This window comes from Pan troglodytes, chromosome 4 (genome assembly GCF_028858775.2).
Source record: "Pan troglodytes isolate AG18354 chromosome 4, NHGRI_mPanTro3-v2.0_pri, whole genome shotgun sequence".
Lineage (NCBI taxonomy): Eukaryota > Metazoa > Chordata > Mammalia > Primates > Hominidae > Pan > Pan troglodytes.
This window is the reverse complement of record NC_072402.2, coordinates 145,409,789-145,427,907: the sequence shown is the minus strand read 5'-3', so window position 1 is coordinate 145,427,907 and position 18,119 is coordinate 145,409,789. Positions and strand designations below refer to the sequence as shown.

Genomic DNA, 18,119 nt, shown 5'->3' with positions numbered 1-18,119 from the left:
TATAACTTAGGTCTCAGTCTAACTCAAGCAGTTACATCGAGTTAAATCTCAATTTCTATCAATCAGTACATAAAAATTAGTATAAATGAGGGGGAAAAGTTTCTGAATTTGCTCACTTGTTCTCTCTCTCTTTCTCTGTCTCTGTCTCTCTCTCTCTCACACACATGCACACACACACACACACACACACACACACCTTTCACTTCCGTAACAATAGAGGAAGAAATGAGAAACGCAAACCTTACTTGCTGGTCAGAAGCTATGGAAGAACATATAATAAATATCTGGGCCTGATGCCCATGCTAGGGATGCTACTATTGGAGAAGTGCCATTGCCATTCAATAATGCCCTCCGGAGGAATCCTATTCATCTGGCTCTCTCGAGACAGGATATGTGGGAACTGATATAGCCAAGCTGCAGACTAACAGAAGCCATTAATCCAGTGTCCATCATAAACCTCATCTATCTGGAGTCTATGAAAAGGAAGTCTGGATCCTTGAGAGTCTTCTACCTTAGAGGTAGGTGTGGAAGGAAGCCGGGCAATTGGTGCCATTTTGCTTTTCTTTTTTAGCCTCTCAGCGCTAAACAGGCTTTTCTTTATTTAAGCGTGTATTCAACAGCACTTTAGTTGGATCATTGGCAACTGTCCATAAACTGCCAAACTTAGTACAAAAAAAATCATTCCATAAGAGTCCTGGGTGTTAATATTTAACGCATTGTTAGTTTGTTTTGAGTCTAGCTTGATCGTAAATACTCATGCCTAGCAGAAATTTGAGAATGAAGGGAGAAAATCCTTCTGATCCTGCATCTGAAATGGTTACATATAAAACAAATTGGCTCGCTTGCATGTGCTTTTATTATCCTGTGCCTCCAAGTTACTCAGCCTCCAGTGTAGAACCTTAAACAAACACAAAATTTGTCACAATTTGATAAGCTCTGAGCCCATATGTGCATACTTTCATCAAAAGTACAACAGACTTAAAATTTAATTTCTATGCCTGACAAAACAGTTTAGTACTCTGTGTTTTATTTTCTTCATTTGACAGTTGTTTTTATTTTCACAGTAAATTTTTCAAAGATGAATTCTGGCTATTCAACAGCAAAGAAGAGTGAATCTGAAAAATACCAAGAGATAAGTTTAAGAAAGATGCAGTCTCAAAAGTAGAAGTGACATGAAGGCACATTTAGGGAGACATGAGAGGCCAAATTACACATCAAATTGTAAAAGCTGCAGATGGACATTGCCAGTCACCAGGAGGGAGGGAGAGACAGGAAGGGAGAATGCCAAACAGCAGCTTTGACAAGCATAGCCTATCAATTTCACTAGACAATTATAGGATCTGTAGGAATCTTGTTGCCTTGTTCATTTTCCTGTATACCCTCTTTATTTCTCAGGAAGTCCTGACCCGGGGTAATGACTGCTTGTGGTGTAGACAGCCCATCAAGGAGTCCTGTTCCTATTTTAGCTGCCCATGATATGACTGTGACTCCACAATTAACCACAAAGACAAGATGAGAGACACCCAAAAAGAGCACAAGCTGCTGACATCTCCCTGGAAAATCAACTTTATCCTCTCTAGCCAAAATGGATCATTAAAGGGTTTTTTTCTAAAAAACTTGGAATTTTCCCAGTGTAGGCAGTAGTGATTTCCAGCAGACAAGTCAACATTAAATCTGAGGTTGAATGAGAGTGATCACATTTGACACCAGGACAAGAGCTAGGTTCTAGCCTGGCTATTCTGATACCAATTTAATATTAATTGGCTCTCTTGGGAGAGGAGATGTGGGAATTGATATAGCCGAGCTGCAGACGAAGAGAAGCTATTAATCCAGTGTCCATCGTAAACTTCACCTATCTGGAACTTCAACAACCAAGTTCTTGAAAATGTTGTTAGTAAAAAGGATTTATTTGAGAAGGGGCCACCGCAGCAGATATGCTTAATTACTTTGATTTTATGAAATTCTATTTATTTGATCAGAAGTATAACCCCCAAATTAATTGTAATTCTAAGGATTTAAACCATTCAGTTAACGTAAGATTTTTAACAGTCGTTTGAAATTTTGACTTGACAGGACTGAAACGAAAGTGCAAAAACTTGAACTTAAAAATCTACCATAAAATAAATTAATGCTTTCAAAAGAATGAAAGCAGGGAGTTTTAATTCCAATTTTTTTTTATTGTGACATTTTATTTTGTGCCTCTTACTCTCTTGCCACAAATTAAAACATTTATGTTTTCAGCCCCTTTTTTTATTAAAAAATGTGTTTGTGATAGCTCTTTGCCACCCTTAATCCCACACATCACTCACCTATTTTGTTCATTGCTTTCTGATTCTTAAAGATGAAAAGGGAAAGTGATTTGTAATGTGTAGTTCTGATGTAAGTAGGTGAGAAAAGCTGAATGACTACTCACCATGATCTCATCAAATGTCACATGTCTGATAATATTAATGGTGAAAATGTATGGAGGTTTACAATGTGCTTATTACTTTGGTATGTATTTACATGAACAGTATTAGTTTATTAGATGCATCCAAATGACTACTCTGTGAGGGAGAAATTAAAAGCTGGGCAGAGAGATGTTAAGTAACATGCCCAAGGTCACACAGTTAGTAAGAGATAAGAGCTGGCCTTTAAGCCTAGGGTCTGACTCCAGAGTTCTTGTCCTTAAGCATAAAGCAACATCATTCTTCCAGTAATTTTTATGATATGTGAATATCATATTATATTTATAAATAGCTAACTTTAAAGATAGGAAAAAATGTATAATTTTACTGTTTCCCTCAAATAAAAATTGTTTACAATTTTAGGTCATATACAAAATTGGTGGCACACATAATTATGATTGTGCTGGTTGATAATAAGATATAAGGTAAAAAGCATTCATTTTCTCTAACAGAAATGATTTGTTCTCATTTTTCACAGTTTTACAGTAATTATCATCAGTGTTAGTGTTGACAGTTTTCCCTGATATTATGAACTGCTTTGTCAATCTTATTATTACCCATAGACTTTTAAAAAGACCATCGTTCAAATCTAGATGGAGAAAGAGAGAGCGAGCTTTATTATGCTTTCAAATGGACCGTTTCTGCATGTCCCCAGGCCAAAATTACAAGTGCTGTACTCTCTTCTTGTCATTCATCAATCCATTCATTCATTTACTCTTTCTTTCATTTAAAAAATGTTTATCATACTGTTTTTATATTAGTCATATGAGCAAACACTCTCCCTACTTTCACAAGTCTTTCATTTTAGTGGGAGAGATAAATATTGATTTAAAAAATCAAATTTATAACCACAAGCTGTGATACATGGTATTTAGAAAAATAGCTGATATTGTGAAAACATGCACTAGAAGAACCTGGCCTGATCTGAAAATCTCAGGAAGATCTGTATTTATTTTCTAGAGCTGCTGTAACAAATTACCACAAACTGGTGGCTTAAAACAACAGAAATGTATCCTCTCACAGTTCTGGAGGCCAGAAGTCTGAAACTGGGTGTCAGCAAGCTTGGTTCTTTCCGGAGCTCTGAGAAGACTATTCCATCCTCTCTTCTAGCTTCTGGTAGTCACTGGCATTCCTTGATGTTTTTTGATTTGTAGACACAATGCCCCAATCTCTGCCTTCATTTTTACATGACATTCTCCCCTGGATATATCTGTATGTTTTTGTCTAAATTTTCCTTTTTAAAAGGACATCAGTCATCTTGATTACATTTGCAGAGACTCTATTTCCAAGTAAGGTGACATTCCTTGGTACTGGGAGTTAGGACTTAAACATATCTTTTGAGGGATGTGACTCAACCAACAACAGCTTCCTTGAGTCAATGACACTGGAGCTGAGATGATTAGAATCTATGGAAGACAGGACTTTGCAAAGGGAGTGGGACAGGTAAAGTCCCCGAAACAGGAAGGACCATCCTGTTTAAAGACTTGAGAGAAGGACAGAGAGACAAACACATGCACAGGGAAACACAGGAGCAAAAAGTCTCAAGGAGTCACCCACGGCGCTGCTTAACCGCTCCCATGCACAGACTCCCCTCCCATGAGGCGTGGACATCACATCGCCTTTGCTCCAGGTCTACCTCCACTGACCAGCCAGCACCCTCATGTGCCCTTGAGTCAAAAGAGAAGCAAACACTCCTCTCTTCTGGGCTAGACTTTAGGAGAGAAAGTCTATGTGGTAAAGAATCCTTCAGGGCCAAAGCTTGGGTTGTGCTATATGAACACAAGGTTCGGGAGAAGGCTTGGGTTAAATCCCAGCTTTGTGCAGCCTTGGGTAAGTGCACGATTCTGAGCCCCAGTTTTTTCATATAAAAGGTGAGGTGAGTATAGCGTCTGCATCGTATTCAAGTACTTTGTAAATTTCAACAATAAGGAGAAAGAATGCTACTTGGAATAGGGAAGATGAAAAATCCTTGGCCTTTTAAGCCTAGCATAGTTCATCCAAATTACTTCACAGTAACAGAAGGAGCTGGGTGGGGGATGGGGGGAAACTATTAATAGCATTCCCCAGTCTGTGTACCGTGGAGGAGGTGAGAAGGTTAATAGTAACAATAACATTTCATCTGTGCACAATGGAGAGGGTGGGAGAACAAATATTAATCATTTTAATGATGGAATATGTTTACAGTGGTTTATGGGTAACAGTGTTTTCTCATATACAATCTTATGCAATGCTTGTATCTCCTATCCCACTTTTAAAATAAAACTCATGTATCTGGGGGATGAGAGAGTTTTAAAATACCAACCTCCCTATCTGCTAGCACTTTGACTGGAGTAGTCCATCACATTAACCAATCTTGAGAAGGCTGAATGAGTGGGTGAGATAACCCATGAGGAAAAGGAGACCAGCATAGAGCTTCAGGCACCTACCCCCAGGAAGGTGTTGGAGACAAGGGAGAGAGGAGAAATCCCATTTTCTCCCAGGACCCATCCTGTGTACCCAAAGGGTCTCAGCATTTCCAGCAACAGATCCAGGTATATAATTTGTCAGAGTTGTGGTCAAGGTTAGGTTTATCCTGCAGAGGGCCACACAGTATGCATCATGCAATGGCCACGAAGCACTGGAGAAGGAGCTACACACTCACCTGAGACACATTCCCCAGAGGGTTTGCAATGAACCATGTGAGGCATCCAGGAAGACTTTTTGATCCCTCAGTGAGATGGACCCTGTTACCTCATATATCTTTCCAAAATGTTTTTATGCATGTATGTACCTATAGGTCCACATAGATGTGTGTGCATATGTGCATATATATATATATATATATATATATATATAAAATCTCTTTAGTTTTTTACATGAATGACATTATACTTTGGACTTCATTCGTCATCTTGCTCTTTAAATGTTTTGAGGTGCAACTAGCCTCATTGGTTCATGTAGATCTTCCTATGTGTTTTTAAACTATTGCATAGTAATTTATAGACTGGACATACCACTTTATTATGCTGGTCCCTTTTTTATTTTTGTTTTTTAAGGTTTTTTTTAGGGACAGGGTCTCAATCTGTCACCCAGGCTGGAGTGCAGTGGTGCCATAATAGCTCACTGCACCCTCAACCTTCTGGGCTCAAGTGATTCTACCACCTTAGCCTCCCAAACACCATGCCTAACAATTTTTGTTTGTTTGTTTGTTTGTTTATGGAAACAGGGTTTCACAATGTTGCCTAGGCTGGTCTCAAACCTGTGGTCTCAAGCGATCCCCTCGCCTCAGCCTCCAAAAATGCTGGGATTACTGGTGTGAGCCACTGTGTCCAGCCCAAGCTGTTCCCCTTTACATGGACAGTGCATTGTTTCTAATTTTTCACTATGACAGTGTTGCACAGGTGTGGGCTAGATCATCATGAAGTCTCTCATTACCTTTTAACATACTATATAACTTACATAGTTATCTTGCTGATTTTTGTTTCACTCTGCTAGAGTATAAACTCCAGGAAAGCAAGGATGTTTGTTTGTTCTATCCTCAGCTCTATCTCCAGCCCCTAAAACTGTGTATGCAGTGAATATTCATTGAACAAGTGTGCTATAGCCATATTCTGCAGCCACATATAGTTATGGTGTAACTATTATCCTCTTAATAGGAGGACAGCTCTCTGAGGGCATGGACACCCTCAGAGTGTTTTAGCTGCAGTGCCTGGCACAATGCCCTGCTTAGAGTGAGAGCTTTATACATTTTAGGAACAAACAGTAACGTGTACTGTTTAACACATCATCAGATCAACGTGGCTCTGCATCTCAGCTCAACTTACTGATCCCATGATTCTGATGAAACATCCACCCAAAAAGGATTACCATCAGCTTGCATCTAGTCCTATCACCACCTCCCTTGCTTCCACTCTCTAAGCCGCTACCGTCTCCAAGCTGGATTTTTGCAGTGACCTCCAAACCAGTCCGCTTAATTCCACCCTTATGCTCAGTCTTCTCCTTTTACTAGAGCAGTCAGAGTAAAATGTTAAAAGCTAAGTCAGATCAGGGCACTGCCCCTCTCAACTCCTCCTGTGGCTTCCTACCCACTCTGAGTAAAAGCTTAAATCAATGCAAAATGGCCTAAAAAGCACAGCATGGTCTGCACACACTGCCCTCCCATTAATGTCTGCCCTCTCGTTGGCTGCTGTCCTAGCTCACTCATTCCTCCAGCCTCCCCGGCTCCCTGAAGTTCCTGGAACTTGGACGTCTGTGCTCACTGTGGAGCTCTTGTACTATTTCCTCACTACCCTGGCACGCTTTCCCCCCCAGGCATCAGCCTTTAATCAAATAGCAACTACTTAGGCTTTCTCAGATCTAAAATCACAACACCACCTGGATCCTTCCTGTCGACCTCTGTTCTGTATTATTTTTTCCCATAACACATTATTATTATAATCTAGCACAGTATATTTACTTAGCATGCTTATTATGTGGGTCTCCAACTAACATAGCAGCTCCATGAGCCAACGATGTATATCTGTTTTATTTATTCACTGCTGTATCTTCCATACCAAGTACAGTGCTTGGCAGCTATGCAGCATTCAATACATATTTGTTGAAGAAGCTGATTTTAGAACAGAGCACTTATTTGACACATACCAGGTGAAACGCTTTACCGGCCTTATTCCATGTATCTTTTGCCACCATCCTTTAAGGGTGGGACTATAGTGATGCGGTTGAGAGAATGGGCCCTAGAGTCTAACAGCTTAGATTAAATCCTATCTCCATTGCTTACCAACACTGAGCAGAAGGTCAATTATTTATCTTCACTAAGTCTCTGTTATGTGAATGATTAAAAGGGAAATATTAATGACTATTATTTATTATTATTAGTTGCATTTAATCAGACTCTATGAAGCAACCAGTGAAACATCATAAGAAGTTTTTCAACCACAACCCTAGATCTAGGCACCAAATCCCCTTTTATTTAATTATCTATCTCATGTGATCATTTTACAATGCAATAGCTATGTTGTGCATACGGTTTTGCAGGATTAAAGCACTCCCTTGCCTGAAACCCTATTTCACATAGGAAAAATATTAACTGCTAGTTTATAACCACCCTTAAAAATGGGATTTCTAAGTGAAAAGCCCTAAGCGATTAATTCAATCAGTGCTCAGAACATTATGACAATGAATGATACATAGCCTTGTGTTAAATCTTCATAATGCTCTGGACAGCAAATGTGTTTAGTGGCCTTACACTTTGACTTCTATAGAACAGGACTTCTTTGTAAGTCATCTGAGAGTTCTAAAGGCAATAATAGAGATGAAAAAGAGTGTTGTGTTTCTGGTCCTAAGAGAAAGACAAGGACCATGCAGCAGTTAAAACAAATGTTTTGGAATCAGGCTGAACTGATTTTAAATTTTGTCAGACACATCACAGGCTCTCAAAAAACATTAATTGAGTCAATGAATGGGTCCTAGGCATACAAGTTGCATGACATTGGGCAAATTTAAAAGTCTTCATTTTGTGTTTTATGTAACTGCAAAATGATACCTACCTCATGAATTTGTTTAAATGAGTTAATACATGTACAGTGGTAAATACTGTGCTTGGCATGTAGAAAGATTGCAATAGAGTTATTATTAAATAGCTTATTTCCATTCTGCAGTTGAGAAAATAGAATTGTCTTCTCCCAAATTAACTGTTTTACCTGTCGTGTGAAGGGTAAGAATAGACCAGTTTTAATATCAGATATAAAAATGAGCCCTTTCTAAATTCTCTCCTCCTTCTGCATGTTACCTGCAACTCCAAGCTAATCAATAGTCTTGATACATCCATAATTCTTACCAAATTTTCTTACGTAATATTTACTCAATTCTTCTTTATTGCCAGGACCACAGGGCAAATCCTCTCTCATCTTTCAAGACTCAGTTTAGCCATCCCTTCTGTTAGACACACTCTCTGTCTTTCCCAGGGAGTTGGAGCTCCTCCTCTGAGTACCAGTAGTGCCTCGTTTGCTTCTCTGTTGCAGCACTCATTACATCTTCAGGCCTGCAGTTCATTATTTACATGTTGGTCTCTCCCAGTGGGGAAGAGGTGTAGAGAGGATTCATAAATCATACGTTCAAGGCTGGAAGATGACTTTTAACACTCACCTCAGAGCATTAAAAAGATAATGCATGTAAATAGATTTGCACAGTGACCAGCAGTAGTAAATGGTCAATAATGATAATTATGATGATGATTAGCAGTAGTAGTAGTAGTATTCATCTGTCACAGTAGGAGGTGAGTAAGTGGATGAAGAACAGTAATTATCCTTACAAGTGCTATGATGATCTAGAATATTATAGGCCAGGACTCCAGGGCTTTGGAATATCAAAGATTGCTTACTATACAAAAAGAAAACAATGGCTCCCAGAATCTTCTGAGATTTTAAGATATATAAGAAAAAATTATGAGCCCTGGAGATTTGTTTTTCCTAATAAGTTGTCTATAGAAATAGCTTAAAACTTAAAATGAGAAATTGTAATTCCTAGTTTCATGTGCCAGGTAATAAAGAAAATGCTAGGAGGAAAATGTGTTTCTCAAATATAAATTTCTTACATTTGGAAATATATTGCTCAATTTTTAAGTATGTAAATACAATTAATATACTACAGAGTTTAATGTGGATAAAACATCATTTGGTTTACTCAATGGTAAGTGACACTTCATGCTGTAGTCATCTGTGCTTTGGAAGAACAACATTAAAATTTTGTGGGTTTAAGGAATTCTTTACTCTTGCCAATGATAAGTTCATTTTGGCTCCATTCAGGTACCCCTTCAGCAAACATTTTAGAGTTCCTACTATGAGGCACTGTGCTAAGCACTGCAGATACAGTGGTGAACAGGCCCAGGGAAATCCCTGCTTCTATAGAGCAAATACGTGATAGAGACATTGAAGGGAAAAAAGGGAACATTATAGGGTATCCAATTTATTTCCTCGAGTGATTTGTACCCGTGAGTTTGGTAAGATATGCGTGAGAGAGGCTGGCTTCCCCGAGAAAGGTAGATTTGATGGAAAACAGTGCCCCCCTACCAACACTGATTTCCAAAAAAACGATTTATTCAAGTTCCAATCTAACTGACTGCACAGTCCCTTCATGAAAAGAGACTGGCATACATTCAGAAGTTTGTTCTGGCCTTGTTGATTCCAATTAAGTCAGGTTTTGCAGAGTGGACAATTGTGCTGTGACTCGCTATGATTAATGGCTGGTTCTCTGTTTAATGAAGAGGAGAGGCACTTTAGAGCCCAAAGCATTTCAGATTAGGAACAAGGTCCCTATGTTTGCATTAATTCCAGCTTTTCATGATGCTATGTCAAAAGCATGCCCATTATGTTCCAGCCTCACTCCTAGCTTCGGCTGGTTGTCTACCTTATTTTCCCTTTGCTCCACTTGTCCTCACTGAGTTCTGTGTTTTGCTTCCCACCGTACCCGCCACCCTGCACTATGCCAGAAACATTATTTTATTCTGATTATAGAAGCTATACAATTATAGAAATCTTAAGGAAAAGAAAAGCCTCAATTATTTTAAATTAAGATCTCTGATCATCTGCCATTCAAAAAAAATTACTGCTATTTGAACACCTATCTTTATATATATAAACATATATGCTATCTACTTCATTTTAAATGCCTTACGTCACATTATGTTGAAGTTTATTTCTATAAAGTGCTTAGAAATTGCTTTCAAATAAGTTGTGGAATAAATTTTTTAAGTAGGTAAATCAATAAATAGTAAGAAGATAGTACTGCTTTCCCTCAAATATGATTGCTGTAAAAACAAACTGAAGTATTTCTAGTACAGTATTTCTGGTACAGTTGGGCTTACAGGCTCCGGAGTAAGGCTAGCCATGTTATTATGCACTGCCTTTGCTATTTACCACCTACAATTTTGCACAATCTATATTTCTTCTTTGAGCTTCTTTTTCCTTAATATAATAGTTAATATAGATCATTTACTGTAGTGCCTAGCTTATATTAAGCCCCCTGAAAATATTAGCTTTTCTTATTTTGAAACACATGGGTGACTTCTTTGATCTTACTGAGTTCATTGATGTTACCTACATTCTTCCAATGTCCCTTACTGAGAGTTGGGTATCATCTTCAATCTTTCCTTCTCTCTTTGACTATTGCCTAGTAATGAGCACATTATACAAACTTTTTCTGCATTACATACTAGCTTGAGAGAAGCACTAAGAAGCTTCAGGCTCAAACACATTCTAATTATGTCTTTTGCTAGCACTGTGACTTTGCGTAAGGGATTGACCTCCTATTAACTCAAGTTATAGGGAAATAATAACTCCATGTATCTCATAATCTTGTTTTAAGTATGAAATGGAAGGATGCACAAAAATTGCTACATTGTACAGTGGTCAGCACACACTAAGTGCTCTCTAAAGAGAAGATGTGGAATGATGAAGAAAATGATAATGGTGAGATGAGTAAGTTCCTTTAGCTTAGGAAAGAGAAAAGCTCTTCTACCCCTCCATCATAATCCAAGCTTCATTTTTTATCTCTGAACATTTGCAATAGATTTCTATCAGGACCTACAGCCTCTAATTTCTTTCTCTTCCCTTCTGCTCTGCATATAACTTCAAGATTAGCCCTTCTTAGAAAAAAAAATAGAGCGTGCCTCTTCTCTTAAAAATATTTATCACATTCCCAGTAATTATTAAACAAAGTAAAAATTCACTACCTAGGCAGGCAAGACATACATAGTTTGCCTCCAGTTTATTTTTCTAACTGCACACCTATTGGTTTCTCAGATTAAACTTTCCATACCAAACACAGTGATCTACAATTTATTCCTCACACTTATCTCCACTTGTCCTACCTTTTTAACTTTCCTCAATCCCTCCTATTCACCCTTCATTTCCCAGCCTTAATCATAAAATCTTCTGTTTTGGTGAAGTCATCTATTTATTCAGAAGTATTTTTTCAGAATTTACCTATGCCCAATATTATATTAGACACTGGGATTTAACAGGGAGCCAGATATAGTCTTGGCCTCATGATACAATTCCTCTTGTTCTCAGTGTGTGTGTGTGTGTGTGTGTGTGTGTGTTCTCTGGCACTTAGAATATGCAGGCTTTTTTGGTAGATACATATTGTATTATCTTTAACTCTACCACAATGCCTTGCACATAATTATGGTCTAAAAGTTAGTTGATGGTCTGATTGCTGAAGTGATTTTCCTGTGGAATTTGGCCTATGTGGATACATTGACTACCTTCCATTAGTCAACCTAACAGTCTTGCTTTTAAGATCCCATCAACTGGACAGAAAACGTAGGTGAGCACTGACCCCTGGGACAAAACTCAAAAAAGAATCCTCAACGTTAAAAACAGATCTGTATTGCTCTGTAATTTATTCCTATATTATAGATACCATAGTATAACATAGGGAAAATACTAATAGCCAGTTTCTCTTATGTAAAGTATGGAAAATTAAATGCAATTCTTTATAATAGAACTATGTAATATATCCGAAAGCTATTTTATCCAACCTTCATGTACTTTTACTTAAGTAATATTAATCTGTATACATCTTTATATTGAAATTGTTCTGCCTTTTTTAAGTAGCAGGCACACATTATTCTCCTATATATAGACATTTCTGCTCATGTCTGACACCTTGAAAAGGTGGCTTTATGATAGCTTTTTAAAAAAATTCAAGACCTTTGAAAACAGTCACCAAGGAAACAACAGAATAGGTTATATATGTTTCACTTATGCCTAAAATAGAAAATCTTGCTGTCAGTTATAAATATGTTCTATGAAATCCACTCCCTCCAATAATTTGGGCATTTTTTTTTAACTTTACATGCTAGGGATTTTTGTTGTTGTTGTTGTTGTTGTTTGGTTTTGTTTTGTTTTTAAGACAGAGTCTTGCTCTGTTTCCCAGGCTGGAGTGCAGTGGCATGATCTTGGCTCACTGCAGCATCCACCTCCCGGGTTCAAGTGATTCTCGTGCCTCAACCTTCCGAATAGCTGAGATTACAGGCATGTGCCACCACGCCCCGCTAATTTTTGTATTTTTAGTACAGATGGGGTTTCACTATGTTGGCCAGGCTGGTCTCAAAGTGATCTGACCTCAAGTGATCTGCCTGCCTTGGCCTCCCAAAGTGCTGGGATTACAGGCATGAGCCATCACACCTGGTCGCCAGATTGTTTTTAGTAACTGTGCACATATACAGCAATTACCTGCCTCAGGTGGGGGCTCTGATGCATGTTTCTTGCTCTGCCTGACCTTGAATACATAATTGCTTCCCGCTCTGTTTGAGATTTCTCCTTCATGTCCAATGAAGTTGACACTTCTTACTCTGCAACAGCTGTAAAACACTTTGAATCCGAGAAAAAATACAATAAAATAAGACTATATGACACTTAAAGACTTACTTTGTTAAATTCATCCTAGCAAAAGCCTTCTAAATCCAGACAAAAGAGTACAATACAATATGACTTACCCAGTGCTGAGGAGTGAAATTAAGCTTGTTACTATGATGGATGGAGGCAAGGATTAAGAAATGTCAGCAAGTGGCTTAAAGAAAAATACATTTAATTTTATTGTTTATTCTAATGTTACATCAAGCTTTAACTTTTACCTGAAACAGCCATTCAAGGGCTCCTGCAAAATAAAAGAAATTTCCCATAATAAAGCTTATTATAAATGGTCTCTGTAGAAATTACAAAATATGTCATTCAATCTCAGTGTTTTCCTTGGATCTGGATCAATGTTAATTAGATTGAACTTCATGGTAGTCATTGTTGACAGGTACAATGAGCACAAAGATGAATAACACACAGTTTTACTCTTAACTGGGACTCAGTCACCTGAATAATAACTATTGAATAGTTATCATTCTGTATATATACTGGATTATGGCCACATTCTCCTAACTGTTCTTTGTATACCTGTGTTCACCTTCTTAGTTCGTTCTACCTTCTACTGCCAGAGGAATATTACTAAAACCAACATTTCATCAAGTCACTCCCCTATGTGAAATCCTCCAGTGACTACACATTGATTTGTGGATGAAGTCCATAACTTTGACATAGTTTAGACTACCCTCTACCATCTGCCACTGCTTACCTCTCCAAGCTGACCTCTTGCCATTTTTCTATTCACTCACAAAACTTTTGCCAGTATGTCTCTCCAGAGCATCATTCTTATTCTCTTTTACCTCTAGGTCTTCATGCTTAGCATTCCTTCTGCCTAGAATATTCTTCTTTCCCACCCAAACCCTTTGCTTACTGGTTCCTTCCTTCTTATTTTACAGATCTTAGTTACATATGTCACTTTTCTTTTTCTTTCTTTCTTTCTTTTTTTTTTTTTGAAACAGAGGTTCATTCTGTCACTCAGGCTGGAGTGCAGTGGCACGACCTCAGCTCACTGCAACCTTGACCTCCCAGGTTCAAGTGATCTCACCTCAGCCTCCCAAGTAGCTGGGACTACAGGCATTTGCCACTATGCCGGGCTAATTTTTTGTATTTTTTGTGGAGATGAGATTTCTCCATGTTGCCCAGGCTGGTCTGGAGCTCCTGGACTCAAGCGATCCACCTGCCTCGGCCTCCCAAAGTGCTGGGATTACCGGTGTGAGCCTCCACACCTGGCCAGTATGTCACTTTTCCTAAGGAATCTTTCCTGACTCACTGAGATTCCTATGATGCCCATCTCCTGTCCTCTGTATGATTATCACACTGCATTAAATTGCTGATTCCTCCCCTAGGGTGGGCAAGTATGCTGTCTCTCTTGCTTAGCACACACATGTCCTCCACCAGGCACTTCATGAATATTTGTATTTTAGTGAGTTAATAAATTGAAGAATCAGTGATGAATGCTGTAAGAAATATCTTCAAAGTGAAAATGAAAACCCGGATGAAGGAATAATTTATTCCACCCGGGGTATGGTGAAGAGGTATGAAGAAAAGTGGTATGACATGATATTTGATCTGGCCCTAAAAGATGAGTAGGATGGAGTTCACCAGGGAGTTGAGGGAGGAAAAGGGAAATCAAACAAAGAATTGCATGAGCAAAGTCAAGGGTTTGCTTAGTAGATCAGTTCTGGATGAATACTACTTGCTTTGGATCTCAACTTAGACATTACTTCTACCAAGCCTTCCTGGCAGTCCCCCTTAAAGAGGCTGGATGTCTCTGGTATGTGTGCTGAATGCTTTCTCTCCATACTTTATGAAGCATATTTCAAATGTGAAGTTTTAAACCTGAGATCCAAATTATTTATTTATCATGAGTAATAACTTTTTGGTTATATTTATATAGCATTCTTTTCATGTGAAACAGTGTATTGACATTAAATAATTTGTAACAACTACTATTATGATGATGTGATAAAGAGAGCGATTTCATACACTAGGAGAGAGAAAACAAACCAAAAGTCATACAAACCTGGAAATTTACAATCCAAAAGGTGCAAAATTGCTACTATGCTGAATGTGAATATTTCACATTCATTTTTCTCTAACTGACATGTAATGGATTAAAACTTTTTGACTCTATAGCCATGCCACCACATTCCCTTTATTAAGAGAAGGTAGAACTTCAATGTTGGACTGGCTTAAATAGCAGCCCTCTCTCCTTTACATTAAATTTTTGGGTCAAATTTATGAATACACAATGTGACATTTTTCCTGCATGGAGAAGGGTTTAACAAGTAACAGGATGTCACTGCAGGTGACCAGGAATAAAGTATGCAAGTTTACTTCATTCATTTTAAACACTAATAGCATCTCATTGAAAAGCATCATATTTGGAAAAGAAGGGAGGCTTAGAAGAACTAAGAAGGCTTTGTTAGAATTGACATATCCAAATATTAATTATAGAGAAGGGTTGAAGCATTTAGCTTCATACATGTGAACGCTAGCTATTTTATATAACAGTTGCTTTCACATCACAATGCAGTGGCAACAGCCATATTGGAAACCTTGAGATTAATAATGACTTTATTCAGCTTATAGCTTGGGGCAGAACCAGCTACAAAGCCAAGACCCCTGGGAATACCGACCCTGTCAATGTAGGTCGTATTTCCCCAGAAACAGAAGCATGAATTTCTTTAGTCTCTTCAGGGATCTCTGTGCTTTCTCTACCCTGTCCCTTTAACACAAATAGGTGATAAATCAGTTTCCTATTCCCTCTAAATTTAAGATGATGTTTAGTGGATAGTTAGGTCATAAAAAAGGAAATATAACGATGATAAAGATAATTTGCTAGTTATCTTATATACTTTAACTCATTTATTCCTTGAAACAGCTCAATGAGGTAAATACAGCACTTTTCCTATTTTACAGTGAGGAAACAGAAGCTTAGAGAGTTTAAGCAACTTCTCAAGAATATACAGCTAGGAAATTTTATTCAAAACCAGTTTCTGATTTCAAATTCCAAACTCTTAACTGTTACTAATCACCATTCTATTTTGTAACCCCAGCTGATACCTTTGCCACCTCTGTAGCCTATCGGCAACCAGAGCTGAATCCTGCCCTCTCTTTAGGAAAGTATTATTATAGCTAAGCCACTTTGGAGACTGACATGTGTATTTGAGTTGCAGCTCTGCCATTTCTTAACTGTGTAACTTTTTGCAAGTTAATTAACCTCTCTGAGCCTCAATTTCCCTATCTAAAAACTAATAAAAGTAAATGCCTGCAAAGTTTAATTGGAATAGTTCAATGAGTTAATGCCATTGCCTGGCATAGAGTAGGAGCTCCATTAAGGTAGGTAATATCATTCAGGCTCAGCTCAATGCCATCCTTTTTATGAAGTCTTCATGCTTTATCACTCCACTCTGAGCTACATTCATAGCATTTACTATTCCCTGCTTTCTAGAATTAGTTTTCTTTTTGCAGGTGTTTGTCTCCTCTTTAGGTTGGAAGCCACCTAAGGGTAGGAATGATACATTTTTTAACATCTACCAAAAGCCAAGAAGAGTACTCAGTAAATAGTGGCCATATTTTCTTGACCACATGTGGCTACATTTCTGACAAAGAATTGTGTGGTATTTTATGATGTGAGAATCAGTAGAAAATGTAGTTGGAGGCTGGGCGTGGTGGCTCACGCCTGTAATTCCAGGACTTTGGGAGGCCAAGGTGGGCAGATCTCTTGAGCACAGGAGTTCAAAACCAGCCTGGACAACATAGAGAAACCCCATCTCTACTAAAAATACAAAAATTAGCTGGGCATGTTGGTGCATGCCTGTGATGCCAGCTACTCGGGAGGCTTAGGCATGAGAATTACTTGAACCTGGGAGGCAGAGGTTGCAGTGATCCAAGATTGTACCACTGCACTCCAGCCTGAGTGACAGAGCGAGACTCCATACTAAATAAATAAATAAATAAATAAATAAATAAATAAATAAAAATGTAGTTGGACATCAAAACAGTATTTCTAGGATATTTTTACTTTCCTGGACAGAGTATACAACCAAGATTATAACCTAAGATCGATAGCATGAATTCATCACATTTTTTTCCTCTGAAAAGTTTTTTTTTCAATTTTCAATTTTTATGGGTATGTAGTAGGTATATATATAAATGAAGTACATGAGATGTTTTGATACAGGCATGCAATGTGAAATAAGTACATCATGGAGAATGGGATATCTATCCCCTCAAGCATCTCTCCTCTGAGTTGCAACTCAGTTACACTGTTACAATCATTATTTGTAAATACTTATAAATTGATTTGATGTTTCCAATTTCTTGATTTTAATATTGCAGCGTTTGTCATTCAAAAAGAATAATGCTATTATTCACAATAACCAAGATATGAAATCAACCTCAGTATCCATCACCAAATAAATGGATAAAGAGAATGTGGTATAAAGTACTATTCAGCTTTTAAAAACAAAGAAAATTTTCATTGGTGACATGGATGGACCCAGAGGACATTATATTAAGTAAAATAAGCCAAGTACAGAAAGACTGATAGTGCATGATTTCATTTATATGGAAAATCTGAAAAGGTCATACTCGTACAGTAGCAGAGAGTGGAATGGTGATTAAGCGGGCCGGGGGGTAGCCAGGTGCGGTGGCTCACACCTGCAATCCCAGTACTTTGGGAGGCTGAGGTGGGCAGTTCACGAGGTTAGGAGTTCGAGACCAGCCTGAACAACATGGTGAAACCCCATCTTTACTAAAAATACAAAAATTAGCCAGGAGTGGTGGTGCATGCCTGTAATCCCAGCTACTCAGGAGGCTGAGGCAGGAGAATGCTTGAATCCGGGAGGCAAAGGTTGCAGTAAGCCAAGTTTGCACCACTGCACTCCAGCCTGGGCAACAGAGCAAGACTCCGTCTCAAACAAATGAACAAAAAAAAGGTGAGGAGCAGGTGGGGAGGGAAGAATAGAGAGATGTTGGTCAAAAGATAAAAATTTCAGTGAGTTAGGAGGAGTAAGTCTGGATGGAGATCTGTTGTATAACATGGTGAGTATAGCTAATAAAAATGTGTTGTATACTCAAAAGTTGCTAGGAAAGTAGATTTTAAGTGTTCTCACCACAAAAAAATAAGTATGTGAGTTAACGCATATGATAATTTGCTTGATTTAGACATTCCACAATTATACATATTTCAAAACATCATATTGTACACCATAAATACATACTTTTTGTCAATTAAAAAAGAAGAATGCTGAATGGGAATTTTTAGACCTGA

The 18,119-nt window shown here is 38.1% G+C and overlaps 1 protein-coding gene across 6 annotated transcripts in view; it reads left to right on the top strand.

Moving 5' to 3' along the window:
* Positions 1–18,119, top strand: part of JAKMIP2 (janus kinase and microtubule interacting protein 2) — a 197,466-nt gene that overhangs the window by 86,995 nt on the left and 92,352 nt on the right. For 2 of the 6 annotated variants that reach the window (XM_054684689.2, XM_009449905.5), the window contains exon 2: positions 218–518. The exons of the other annotated variants lie outside the window; for them this stretch is intronic. The gene's annotated coding sequence lies outside the window, so the exon portion shown is untranslated. The remainder of the gene's footprint in view (positions 1–217; positions 519–18,119) is intronic. 6 annotated transcript variants of the gene reach the window in all.